This window comes from Mus musculus (genome assembly GCF_000001635.26).
Source record: "Mus musculus strain C57BL/6J chromosome 5 unlocalized genomic contig, GRCm38.p6 C57BL/6J MMCHR5_RANDOM_CTG3".
Lineage (NCBI taxonomy): Eukaryota > Metazoa > Chordata > Mammalia > Rodentia > Muridae > Mus > Mus musculus.
The window spans coordinates 32,651-47,875 of record NT_187058.1 but is presented as its reverse complement, the minus strand read 5'-3'; positions in this window follow the sequence as shown (position 1 = coordinate 47,875).

The window sequence follows — 15,225 nt, the reverse complement described above, 5'->3', positions numbered from 1 at the left end:
ACAGAAGAACAGGAACTAGAGGTTAAATAGTACCTGATCATAAAAACTCATTAGCTTGTTCTTGGGAATTTGCCAGTATCCCTAGATGATTTTGTATTTTGATGTATAAAATGATTATTGTACATGATTATGATTATTGTAAATGATTATGTCTGTTCTATTTTGCTGCTTCACTGAATACAGCTTTTCAGAGCTGTAACACCAGTTTCTCTGTTGATTGAGAGCTGCAGAATACACTCAGATTCAAACTGCCTCTGTGTTTGTTTCTGTTTGTCACCACCAAATCCTTACCCACCTGACTTTGAGAATCCAATCCCAGGGACTCTCCTACCCAGCTGTAGTGGTTTGTGGCAGCCTGTGGTAAAGAAAAGTCATAAAAACAATATCTATGTCTCCTTTTATCTTCCTCCACCCATACCTTCTCCCAGTTTGTCAACTTGACAGGCCTTCTTACTTGGAATCTGTCAACCTGCTTTTTGCACTTTCTTTGACTGTTGTGTCAATGTTTTCTATGGTATCTTCTGCACCTGAGATTCTCTCTTCTATCTCTTGTATTCTGTTGGTGATGCCTGATCTCTTTCCTAGGTTTTTAAACGCCAGGGTTGTCTCCCTTTGTGATTTCTTTCTTGCTTCTATATCCATTTTTATATCTGGGATGGATTTGTTCATTTCCTCCACCTATTTGATTGTGTTTTCCTGTATTTCTTTAAGGGGTGTATGTTTCCTCTTTAGGGGCTTCTGGCTATTTACCTGTATTCTCCTGTATTTAAGGGAGTTATTTATGTCCTTCTTACCCGGGCCTAGCAAACACAGAAGTGGAAGCTCACAGTCAACTATTGGATGGATCACAGGGACCCCATTGGAGGAGCTAGAGAAAGTATCCAAGGAGGTAAAGAGATCTGCAACCCTATCGGTGGAACAACATTATGAACTAACCAGTACCCCAGAGCTCTTGACTCTAGCTGCATATGTGTCAAAAGATGGCCTAGTCGGCCATCACTGGAAAGAGAGGCCGATAGGTCAGGCAAACTTTATATGCCCCAGTACAGGGGAACACCAGGGCCAAAAAATGGGAATGGGTGGGTAGGGGAGGGGGGGAGAGGGTGTGGGGGACTTTTGGGATAGCATTGGAAATGTAATTGAGGAAAATACGTAATTAAAAAAAAAAGTTCTTTATCATCACCCTGAGAAGCGATTTTAGATTTGAATTTTGCTCTATCAGATGTGATGGTATATCCCAGACTTGCTATTGTGGGAGAATTGGGTTCTGATGATGCCAAGTAACCTTGGTTTGTGTTGCTTATGTTTTTATAGCCTCCAGCTATCTGATTATCTCTAGAGCTACCTGCCCTTGCTATTTACTGGAGCTTGTCCTTCTTGTGATCCTAGTTGTGTCAGAACTCCTCAGAGTTCAGCTTTCTCTGTGATCCTGTGATTCTGGGTTCCTGAAGTCCTAGGATCCTGAATTCCTGAGGTCCTGTGTGTGTCAGAACTCCTGGAAGTCAAGCTCTCTCTGGAACCATGCGATCATGGTGTGACCAAGCTCCTGGGACCCTGAGGACCTGGGCATGTTAGAGCGTCTGGGAGTGGATTTTTTTCTGGGTATTGTGGGGCTGGCTTCTGAGTTCACACCCAAGGTCTGCTCAGGGCACACTGGCCCAGATTGGAAGAAATCCATGCCACTGGTCAGATGGAGTTACTGGGTTCCCGGGTCCCACTCGTCTCAGTTACTTCAGGTGTTGGGGCAGATTTTGTGTCCTCCTCTATGATCCCGGGAGTGTTAACACCTTGGAGTGGATCTTCTCTGGTTGTTGTGGGTTTGGCTGTGGAGTTCACACCCCAGTTCTGCTCAGGACATTGGCCCAGACTGGAAGGAACTGGTGCCACTGGTCAGGCAGAGCTCTACATTTGACTTTTCAACAGAGACTCTAAAATATAGAAGGGCCTGAACAGATGTCTTGCATCTTTTATGAGACCACAGATGCCAATGTAGACTACTATCCCTAGCAGAACTCTCAATCACCATAGATGGAAAAGATATTCCAAGTCAAAAGCAAACTTTAAAAATATCTATTCAACAAATCTAGACCTACAGAAAATTTTAGATGAAAAACTTCAGCCCAACAGGTTAACTACAACTTTAAAAACTACAGGGGGGCTAGAGAGATGGCTCAGCAGTTAAGAGCACTGGCTGCTCTTCCAGAGGTTCTGAGTTCAATTTCCATCAACCACTTGGTAGTTCACAATGATCTATAAGGGGCTCTTATGCCCTCTTCTGGCATGTCGGTGCAAACGCATCAGAGCACTCATACATAAAAAAAATAATAACAAAATACAATAAAATCATCCATTTCATGTAGATTAAAAAAAACAAACAGAAAATAATTCCATTACAGAATAACCAAAATAAGAGAAGCCCACACAATCACAACCTCTAACACACCAGAGAGAGAGAGAGAGAGAGAGAGAGAGAGAGAGAGAGAGAGAGAGAGAAAGTAAGTTGATTGCTGAACTTTACCAGGTCCAAGGGGGGCAAGTTCTTCATACTTCCTGCTTCTCAAAAATTTATATCATACTGGTCAGAAGACTTAAGTTGGATAGTCCAATTTTGTATAGAAAATTTGGGTAGTTCTCCATGTAGACTGCTGTCTGTTTTTTTTTTCAATAATTTTAGAAGTTGCTTACTGTGCAAGCACACTAAAGTTATGTTCCTTATCAAATCTCTAATGAGGTGGAGCACTAGATGCTTTTAATCTCACAATTAACCTGAAGATATTTTAGATTAAGCAAAATGCTTTAAAAAGATAGTTTTAGGTCTAAGTAGATTTTTTTTCACGATGACAACTGCAAGCTATGATAGAAAATGACTTAAGTACAGGACTCTGAACTCAAGGAGAGAGCATAGATAGTACAGTACATTCTCCAATGTTGGATAATACAAGTGGACTGGATATTATGCCTAATTCTTACCTGATACGTTTTGATAACTTTTTCATCATTGTTCCTATTGTATAGTTTGTTATATGGATAAAGCCTTTTTTTGGACTAAAGGTGGGAGATTTTGGAGGAGGATCTTGTGCGTTGTGTACTCAGATGATGATTTCTGTATCCTGAGAACTGGGTACAGTCTAGGCACAGGCATTGTCAAGAGTATTTATCCATCTCCTGTATCTTTGTGGTGTAAAAATGCTCCCCAATTATCCCTGGTTGGTTAATGAAAAGCTGACTTGATGAAGACTTGCCTTAGTCATGCTATCTCTTCAAAGCAATGGAAACCCTAAGATAATGATATTTAAAATGTTTATGTTTGGGCCTCAGAGATGACTTGGAGGTTAAGAGCATTGTTTGCTCTACTAGAGGTCCTGTGTTCAATTCCCCACAAGCATATGGTGGCTTACAACCATCTATAATGAGATCTGGTGCCCTCTTCTGCCCTGCAGGATACATGCAGACAGAATGCTGTACACATTATAAATAAATAAATCTAAAAAAAAAGTTTAAGTTTTCTATTACTCCTAATAGTAACATGTGAGGTCTCTGTGGTAATACTAACTACTGGGTCGAACTGACTGATGCCTCTATGCCAGGAGATTCTCCACAAACAGTGGACAATTTCAGTTGACAGCTGTGTTCTACCTAGCCAGGGTTGCCACTAAACAGACAACTATTACCCCAAATTACCTTTGGACTACAAACCTCTCAGGATATACAAGTTCTGAGTGCATATACTGACATGATCATTTTAAAGAGGTCAAAAATAATACTAACACTGCCACCTAAAACCAAGCTGGACAATTGTGGAAAGCTTGGCTAAATTAGATTCATTATTGTAAAGGGTCTCTATCATTTCTAACCAGATTTATAGGGCATGCCTATACTAATTTTCCCAGAGTTAGAGCCTCAGTCAACTAAGACATCTGGACATGGTTTGTGTCCAATTCCCTTTATATATGAAGCTTCTTCAAGCATTTAGAGAATGTAGTAGATACTCTGCAGCCCCTGGACTTTCTGGAATGTGAGATGACAGACTCAGATCAATGTCCTCCTACTTGTCCTCAGCCAATGCTCCTAACTTACCAATGGCAAATTCTATGACAAGGAAATAAAATATGGACAAAAATGAATGTTAGAGCTGAACTAGAGTATCAAGAAAAAACTTTAGAATCCATGGAATTTCACATTTGGCACAATCACAATGGGTGTGCCTTGGAGAGGCAGAGCCCTGAAGGCTGTGTCCTGTGGACTTCATGCTGTTATGGAGTTTTGCTCTGCTTCTTGCTCTCATGCCCCTCCTAATCTATGAGTTCTATGAAATCTCTAAGGAAGCTTCCAGCCCCTTGCCTGGTAGTATCATTGGCACTTACATTAATAGTGAATGATCTTTTCCAAACATGGCTTCACAGCAGATTAATGGTTTAACCACCTCCCTCAGAAAGGACTTAGAGCTGTAGATTTTTATTAATGTCAACCAACCTTAGAAAGAGTTGAAATGGTGGTTGTTAATAAAGTTAGCTTAAGATGTTTTGCTAGTGGCTTTGATGTATAAAATATTACTGAGCACTATCACAATTCCCTGCCTTCTGGCCCCTCTGAGCAAACTCAGTGTTAGGGAGTTCTGACACTGCAATCCCTGAACCTTCTGCTGTCTATTTCTTGGTCCACAGCTAGCTCCTCCTGCATTCTTGGAGGCCTGGCACAACCAGGCTATATTCATAAGCCTCAAGCCCCACCTCAGAGGCTGACATTATATCTTTAACAAAATTATAGAAGAAAATTTATTTCCCCTAAAGGAAAGGATGCCTATAAACATACAAGAAGCTTAAAGAACAAGTAGTAGATTGGAAAAAAAAATCCTTCTGCCACATAATAATCAAACACTAAACATATAGAACAAAGAAAAGAATAGTAAAAGGTGATAGGGATGAAGGCCAAGTAACATAAAAATGTAGAATTACAGGAGAATTCTTAGAGGAGACTTTAAAAGCCATAATGGACTGGGGAGATGTCTTACAGTCTCTAAGAGATCACAGGTACCAACCCAGACTATTATACCCAGCAAAACTTTCAATCATTATGGACAGAGAAGACAAGATACTCCATTACAAAACCCAATTTAAACAATACGTTCTACTTATCCTGCAAGCTAGTCTTCCACTAGCAGCCTTCATATAAAGATGTAAAATTCTCAGCTCTGTCTGGATGCTACCATGCTCCTGCCTTGATGACAATGGTTTGAACTTCTGAATCTCTATACCAACCTCAACCAAAACTTTGCCAGGGGCAGATGGTTTTTAGTGCATAATTTTACCAGACTTTCCAAGAACAGATAATATCATTACTTGTGTGCTCTTTCCCCAGCCTTGAGCAGGATAAACAGATCTTGAGTGCTTGCCACAATGGGTTTTACAACCTAGGTGGACTTGTCTGCACCTGCAATTTCCTACAGGAACTTAGAGGAATAGACTGCCTTCTGTGCTTTCTTTGCAACATATTCCAGCTGAAACAAAGAATGAGGTCTGTGGGCTTTCCCTGTATAAACAAAATGCTGAATATTAAACTTGGAGCCTTGATCAGAAACTTTATCTTCGCTTCATCCTTCTCTTGCATTCCATCCATTATCATTTCCAGGCAACCCAGTTCTTCCATGGCTACTGGACAACTACAAATACCCCTCATGCTATTCCACAATGGAGAAACAGAATGAATATTGCCAAACCTAATCTATGAAGGAAGAGTCACCTTGATAACTAAACAACACAAAGCCTCAACAAACAAAGAAAATTTCAGACACCTTTCCCTTATGAACACTGATGCAAAAATACTCGATATGATATTAGCAAACAGAACCCAAGAAGACATCAAAGTCACAATCCACTATGATAAAGTAGGCTTCATACCAAGGAAGCAGGGTTGGGTTAAAATACAAAAATGCAGCCAGGCATGGTTGCACACACCTTTAATCTTAGCACTTGGGAGGCAGAGGCAGGCAATTTTCTGTGTTCGAGGCCAACCTGGTCTACAGAGTGAGTTCCAGGGCTACACAGAGAAACACTGTCTTGACGCACCCCCCACCCCCAAAAAATATACATCAATGTAATCTACCATATAAACACACCAAGGGAAAAAATTACATGCTATTGAGAAAGACTTTGACAAAATCCAACATATTATATTGAAAGACTTGGAGAGATCAGGGATACAAGGCATAGAAAAAAAATAGGATATAAATTGGAAAAGAGGAAGCCAAAGTATTGCTATTCACAGATTATATAATAACATATGTTTATGAGTCCAAATATTTTTTCAGAGAAATCTGATAGCTGATAAACATCTTTAGTAAAGTGGCTGGATAGAAAACTAATTTAAAAAATCAGTATCCTGCCTTTATACAAATGATAAATGGGATGAAAAAGGAATTAGGCAAACAATGCCCTTCACAACAATCACAAATAATATATCTTTGTATAACCAAGCAAGTGAAAGACCTGTATGACAAGAACTTCAAGTCCTTGAAGAAAGAAAATGAGGAAGACATCAGAACATGGTAAGATCTTCCAGGCTCACAGATTGGTATCAATGTCTAACTCATTGGGTACCAAGGGTAGAGTTGCATTAATCAGTACACAGGGGATGCATAGTAACAGTGTGCCAATGCATAGTTTATTGAGCATTCAATCATCTTTATAGGCAAGCAGAATAAAGTTTTCCTACAGCTTCTAATTCTCAACAGCTTCCATATTCCAAGCAATAACTTATCTAGGTTCATGGTGACCCAAACCTCCTTGCTGTGTGAGAAGTCTCTCAGTGGCCCACCTCTTTTAAGTGTTGCTTAGTTTAATTAAAAACAAAGTACATTTCTAATGAGATAATAATGGCCATGAAGGCTACTTCCTCAGGCACACAGCTAAATTGGCTGAACATCAGGGTTCTCTGCTGAGAAAGAATGTCTTTCCCATGTTCCAGTATGCTGAGATTAACAGAAATCCTTAAGTCACCTTGCAGATAGCAAGCTGGGAGTCATACCATTTTTCTACAGATCAGTAGGATTAACATAGTGAAAATGGCTACCTTATCAAAAGCAATCTACAGATTCAATGCAATTCCCATCAAACTCCAACACAATTATTTACAGACCTTGAAAGAGCAATTCTCAATTTCATATGAATAAACAAAAAACTTAAGATAGTTAAAACAATCCTGGACAATGAAAGAACTTCTGGAGTTATCACCATCCCTTATTTCAAGTGGTATTACTGGTACTACAGAGCAGTAGTTATATAAACTGCATGGTGGTATTGAGACAAACAGGTTGATCAATGGAAGTGAATTGATTATCCACACCCATGGTCCCTTGATTTTTGACAAAGCCAAGACCAGACAATGGAAAAAATGATCTTTAACAAATGGTATTTGTCTAACTCAATGCCTGCATATAGAAGAATGTAAATAGATCCATAATTGTCACCCTGCAAAATACTCAGGCCAAGTGGGTCAAAGTTCCAGTATGTTGCTTCCCTGAATCCCAGTGTCCTCCACTTGATGCTACATGGGTCATGTTACATATAAAGGGAGACCTATTGAAATTACACCCAACTTCTCAAAGGAGACTTTATATCCAGAAGGGCCTTGGCAAATGTCTTACAGCAGAAACTACGAATGGCTGGCCCAGACAAATATACCCAGGTAAAACTTTGCATCACTGTCGATGGTGAAAACAAGACTTTCCATGAGAAAACAAAATTTAAACAATATTTATCTCAAAATACAGCCCTACAGAAGATACTAGAAGGAACACTCCAACCCAAATACAGTAATTCCACACCAGCAAAACCAAAAGCATGGGAACACACACACACACACACACACACACACACACACACGTGCACACACACCCATCACCAACATCAAAATAGGAATTACCAATCATTAGTCATCAATATCTCTCAACATCAAGGACTCAATTTTCAAGTAAAAAGACACAGACAGAATGGATGTGAAAAGAACATCCTGCATTCTACTCCATATAATAAACAGACTTCAACAACAAAGATAGACATTACCTTAGAGTAAAGGTCTCGAAAAAGATTTTCCAAGCAAACAAACCAAAAAAGCAAGTTAGTGTAGCCATCTTGATATTTTTACAGATTTTCAATGAAAATTATTGTAGGACACTTCATAGTAAAAAAAAAAAAATCCATTAAGAGAATGTTTCAAGTATGATCATTTATGCTCCAAATGCAAAGCACACACAAACATAAAACAAACTTTTCTAAAGTTAAATTCAAACCTGGAGTATCACACATTAATAGTGTGATACATCAATACCCCACTTTCACTAAAAGACAAGTCATCGAGACAAACAGTAAACAGAGAAATAATGAAAGAGATGTATGTTTCAAGTGGACATAACAGATATCTACAGACCCTTTCACCCAATTACAAAGGATATGCCTTCTGCTCAGCACCTCTTGGAACATTCACCAAATTAAACATGTAATTGGTTACAGGGAAAACCTAAAAAGATATAAGAAAATTGAAATAAATCTCTGTGTCTTATCAATTACTATAACAATAGAAACAACAGAAAACTAACAACCTCATACGAGCTGAACAACTCTCTACTCAATGATTACTGGGTCAAAGAAGAACTAAATTAAAATCTTTTGATAATTCAGTAAAAATGAAGGCTGAACATATCGAAACTTATGGGACACAGAGAATACAGTTCTCAGGGGTAAATTCATAACACTAAGTATCTTTATAAAGAATTAGATTTCTCATACTAGCAATCTAATACTACACCTGAAAGCCCTAGAAAGAAAAGAAGCAAACACATCCAATAGTTGTAGACAATAGAGCTGAAACCAATCAATTAGAAACAAAAAGAACAGTACAAAGAATCAAGCAAACAAGTTGGTTTTTTGAGAAGACCAACAAGACAGACAAATCTTTAGTCAAACTAACAAAAGGCAGAGAGACACTACCCAAATTAACAAAATCAGAAATGCAAATAATGACAACAGGCACCAAAGAAATCATTAGGTTTTACTTCAAGAACTTGTACTCCTTAAAACTGGAAAATCTAAATGAAATGGATGATTTTCAAGGCGAATGCAACTTACAAAAGTTAAAACTCAATGTCAAGTTAACTGTCTAGTCCTATAACCCCTAGGGATATAGTAGTAGTCATTAAAAATCACTCATCCAAAAAATTCTTAGGGTCAGATGGCTTTAGTGCAGAACTTTACCATACTTCCAAAGAAGAGCTTATGCCAATAATCCTCAAATTATTCCATATAATAGAAACAAAAGGAACACTGACAAACTCATTCTAAGACCAGAGTCTCCCTGTTACTTAACTTATAAAAAGCCTCAACATAAAGGAGAACTTCAGATTAACATCCCTTATGAACATTTATACAAAAATACTCAATAAAATATAGGAAACTGAATCCAAGAACACATCAAAGACATAATCCACCATAATTAAATAGGCTTCATCCCAGGGATGCAAGGAGAGTTCAACATATGAAAATTCACCAATGTATTTCACCATAAATACAACCTTAAAAATATCACAGGACCATCTATATCACTGTATGATAAGAAAGCCTTTGACAAAAACAGCCTATTATGTTAAAAGTCTTAAGGTTATCAGGATACATGTTGGATATGTAAACATAGTAGAAGCAACATACAACAAACCAATAGGCAACATCAAATTAAAAAGAGAAACCTAAAGCAATCTCAGTAAAACCAGCAACAAGTCTTCCCACTCTCTCCCTATCTACTCAACACAGTACTTGAAATTCTAGCTAGAGCAAAAACTAAAGGATTTCAAGGGGACAAAAATTGGAAACGAAGAAAAAGTATCACTAGTCACAGATCATATGATAGTATAGATAAGAGATCTCCAAAATTCTATCAGAGAATTCCTACAACTGATAAACACCTTCAGCAAAATGGCTAGATAACAAAACTCACTGTAAAAAAAATAACCCTTTTTTAGACAAATGATAAACTGACTTAGAAAGAAATTATAGAAACATTACCCTTTATAATACTTACAAAATATCTTGGTGTAACTCTACTCAAGCAAGTGTAAGACACCAATGACAAGAACTTCAAGTTTTTGAAGAAAGAAAATTGAAAGAAATTGGATAAAGAAATTGAGGAAGATATCAGAACATGGAAAAATCTCCACATACATGGATTGGTAGCCTCAATCTAGTGAAAATAGCTGTAATACCAAAAGCAATCTACAGATTCAATGCAATTCCTGTCAAAATCCCAACACAATTATTTACAGACATGGAAAGAACTATTATAATCTTCATATGGAAAAATAAACAAGATAATTAAAGCAGTCCTGTATAATAAAAGTTCTGGAGTCATCACCATCTCTGACTTCAAGTGGTAGTAGAGAGTAATAGTAATAAACCTTGAATCATTGGTATCAAGACAGAGAGGTTGATCCAAATTGAGGACCCAGAAATAAACCACTACAATTATTGACATTGGTTTTTGACAAAGAAGGCAAAACCATACAACAAAAAAGAAAAGATCTTCAACAAATGGTGCTGTTCTAACTGGATGTCTGCATGTAGAAGAATTCAAATAGGTCCATATCTATCACCCTACAGAACACTCCAGTCCAAGCGGACCAAAAACCTCAACCTAAACCTAGATACATTAAATATAATTAAAAAGTGGGTAATAGCTTTGAATCCATTAGTACAGGAGACATCTTCCTGAAAGATCCAACATCTCAGTCACTAAGATCAAAAAGTAATAAATGGAACCTCATGAAACTAAAACATCTCCTGTATGGAAAAGGAGATTTTTGTCAAGGACAGTGGTCAAAAGGATAAAACAGTAGCCTAGAGATTGGGAAAAGATCTCCACCAACCTTCCATCTGAAAGAGGGCTGATATCCAAAGTACCTAAAGAACTAAAAAAAGTAGACACTAACAAACCAAATAGCCTAAATTTTAAAAAGGGGTACATAGCTAAATAGAATTTTCAACAGAGGAATATTTAATGACCAAGAAGCACTTACAGAAATGCTCAACATCCTTAGTCATCAGGGAAATCCAAATCAAAATGACTCTGGGATTTCATTTTACACCCTTTAGAAGGGCAACAGTTCATGCTAGCTAGGGTGTGGAGCATGGGAAAACTCTCTTCCTTTGCTGATAGGAGTGCAAACTTGTACAACCAGTCTGAAAATAAATTCAGTGCTTTCTCAAATAATTGGAAATAATTATCTCTGAAATGCTTATACCACTCCTGGTCATATACTCAAAAGATGCTGCGTCATACCACAAGAATAGTGTTTTAACTATGTGCAGTTTTATTGGAAATAGCCAGAAACTTGAAACAACCCAAATGTCCCTCAACTGAAGAATGGAAAATGAATATATGGTACATTTACACAACAGAATACTACTCAGCTGTTAAAAACAATGACATCATGAAACTTGCAGGCTAAACCCAGACTCATAAAGACAAATGTGGCGTGTACACAGGAGTGAATTGTAACCATAAAGTACAGGATAACCTTGTTATCCAGAGGCTTAAAGAAACTAAGAAGAAAGGTCCAGCAGAAGATATTTGAATCTAAATAAGGACATAAATAAAGTACACTTCAGGAGTAGATGGATGGAGGGAACTATATGTAAGGGAAATTCTGGACAGTAACCAGAGTCGTCACATATGGTGAAGATGAAGCGAGAGAGAAGTGGAATCTGTGACTGCGGAGAATATCTGAGATGAGCTAGATAACTAGGACAATGGAAACTCCCTGGAATCTATGAGAGTGAGTGACCCTAGCTATGACTTCTTGCAATAGGACCTATGGAACATGAACCAGTCACTTCTTGTAATTAGGCAAGTCTTCTGATGGAGACAACAACTCACCCACAAACTTTTGACACACAAATTTTCCTGCTTATAAATATGCATGGATAAAGAAGATGCAGAAATTGCAGGAATGCCTAATGAATGACTGGCCCAATGTGAGACCCATGCCATGAGAGAAACACCACCCCTGATGTTATAGTAACAATAGTGTGGATATTTACAGACAGGAGCCTAGCTTACATGCCATCTGAGAGGCTTCATCCAGCACCACATATAAACAGATGCAGAGACCCACTGCAAAACATTAGGCAGAGCTTGAAGAATATGTGGAAGAGGGGGAGGTAAGATTGAAGAATCAGATAAGCCAAGGATACAAGAAAACCTACAAATTCAACCAACCTTGCCCCATAGGGGCTCACTGAGACTGAATTACCAACCGAAATGCATCCATAGGATAGAAATAGGCTCCCTACACAGATGTAAGAGATGTGCACCTTGTTCTTTCCATGGGATCCCTAATAGCAGGGCCAGGGGCTAACTGCCTTTGGATCCCTTTCCCCTAACTTGGCTGCCTTTTCTTGCCTTAATAGAAAAGGATGCAACTAGTCCACTGAAACTTGATATACCAAGGCAAATCCATTGGAGGCCTCCACTTCTCTCGGGAGAAATGAAGGGGAGTGGAGGGAAGGGAGGTGAGAGGGAGTGACTGGGAAGACAGGGAGGGAAAGCTGCATTCTGGATGTAAAATAAATAAATTAATACATTAATGGAAATCATCTAGTCTCTTTTCTCCTATTGGGTTCCCTTGTACAGCCTTGGGGCCTTTGTCTTGCCTTGTTTTGTTGTCTCTGGCTTTCATCCCTTTGAAACCTGCTTTTTTTCTGAAGAGAAAACAAAGGGGGATAGGATCTGGGGAGGGAGGTATATATTGACAGGGAGTTGGGAGGAGTAGAAGAGGAAAATGTGCTTTAGATGTGTCATATATATTAGAGAAGAATATTCTAAAAAAAATCCATTCCCTTTTAAAATACAAAAATCTCCTTTCAAAATTCAAAGTCTCTCAAGTTTGGGCTCTTGTGAAAATCAAATGTCAAAAAAAGAGAGAACCAGGGCACAGTCACAATCAGATTAGAGCCAACCTCAATGGCAAGAGTATAATGTACTCAATGTCCAATGTCTGGGTACTACCCTGTCTCTTCTTGGTTCCTTCAAAGGGCTTGGATCACTTCTCCACTCTGTCCTGTATAGCACACAGAGCTTGTCTTCTAGGCTCAGGCTGGCTCCATTCCATATCTGCTGTTCTTGTTACTTATGCCTAGGTACTGCATCTCCAAATGCTGGGGTCTCTCAACTGGGTAGCACTTTCACCCATAGCCTTTCCTAGACCCTAAGACTCCAAGACTCCAGCACTGCTTTCCAGTGCCAAGCTTCACCTGTTCTCCCCTTAGTAACTTCAAAACCAGCACCACCAGGGTGATTCTTTCACTACCTAGTTCAGCTGTCAACCTTGGAATAAAGCTTCTTTGGATTCTGAGAGAACACTTTCCAGATGACCTCACCTCAATAATGCTGGTCTGTTATCTCAGCTGATTCTTCAGCCCCAGCTGACCTGTTGAAATTTCAGGAAATCAAAGGTTTCACTTTACTTGTTCTGGTGACTTGTTAATCAAGAGCTGATTCTTAAGCTAAAATCTGAACTATGAAGACTTAACTCAAATGACTCAGTAGTGTCTTGGCTTCCCTCTGAAGCATTTCAAGCCATGCCTCTATCATCTGTACTGCTCTCAATGCTCTTACCTTCCAACATCCTACAGAACACCTAGCTCAGATCTCCTCACTCAATGGATTTTCTAGTCCAAATTTCCAAAGTCCTTCCACAATCCTCCCTAAAACATGATCAGGTGTGTCAAAACAACAGCCCACTATTCCAGTACCAGGTTATGTCTTTGGGATTGTTTGCTGTGATGAACCAGGTCCATGAGCCCAGGGGTGGAACTAACCACAATGGGCTGTGCCCTTCCCCATTAATCACTAATTACGAAAATGCTCCACAGGCTTACCTATAGCACAGTCTTATGGAGGCATATTCCCTCCTCTCAGATGACTCTAGCCAGTGTCAGGTTGTCACAAAACACACACACATCTCTCTCCCTCCCTCCCTCCCTCCCTCCCTCCCTCCCTCCCTCCCTCCCTCCCTCTCTCTCTCTCTCTCTCTCTCTCTCTCTCTCTCTCTCTCTCTCCACAAACACACACACACACACACACACACACACTTATACACAATCACACACAAATTCCAACCCAACAGAATTTTCTCTTATTGGCAACAGAGGAAAACCCCTCTTCAAGATATTTAATGTATTTTTCTATAAATTTCTCTTATCTATGAGAATTTCACTTTTCTCTAATGAGTCTATGTTTCCTGAATGCTGACAAAAAGTAATTGAAATAAAAGTTTAAATGTAGATACTAGACATGTAGTGAGTTTCAGGAAGGCTTGTCTAGCATGCTTTGAGCACTCTTCATCACCACACGCTGTTAAGAGGATACGGTGCTTGGATTTGTGTCCCACCACTTAGGAGGTAGAGGCAGAAGGTCTCTGCTGCTCAAACTAATCTAAGATACATATATATTTCTGGGGTAGCCTGGAGACCATGTTTCAGCTTAGCAAAAACTAACTAAGTAATCAAACTAGCCAGAAACACTAAAATGAAACAGAAGATTCTTGAGTAACAGCCTGTAATGTGAGCCCGTGGGAGCTGAGGCTGGATTTGGTGACACATGCCAATGACTCAAGTATTCAGGAGACAGGGACAGGTGGATTTCAGGTTCCAACCACTCTTAGCTACATGGTCTGTTCCAGGCCAATCTGGGCAACATAGCAAAATGCTGTCTCAAAAATTAAAAGACTTACAAATTATCAAAGAAAACACTCAGTTAAAGATAAAACTGAATTTGGGTTTGAAACAAATCTCTAATCTGCAAATCTTGGGTCAGAAATTACAGTGCTTTGTGCCACCTAATGTCCTCAGCATGGAGTGGCAGGGTGGGCTGCAGAATGCAGGTGTTTAACTTACCTGAGGTGACAGTGTTTCTATTGCAAGCAAGGACAGGCTGAAGTTTTAGGTTCTAGAACTCTGAAAGTTTTCCTGACTCCTCTGGAGCAAAACGCCACTTTCCTCCTCACTTCTCCTCTTCACCACCACAGATCCCCCCACAATCTACAATTTGATTTGATGGGAAGGGGTAAATCTCAGAGAGCCCCACCTCTAGTTCAAAAATTGCAGTTAACTAAGGGCTGCTGAGTGAGGGGGGAATTATTACAAAAACCTGAGCCTCCTAATTGCTGTGCAGTTCCAGGTG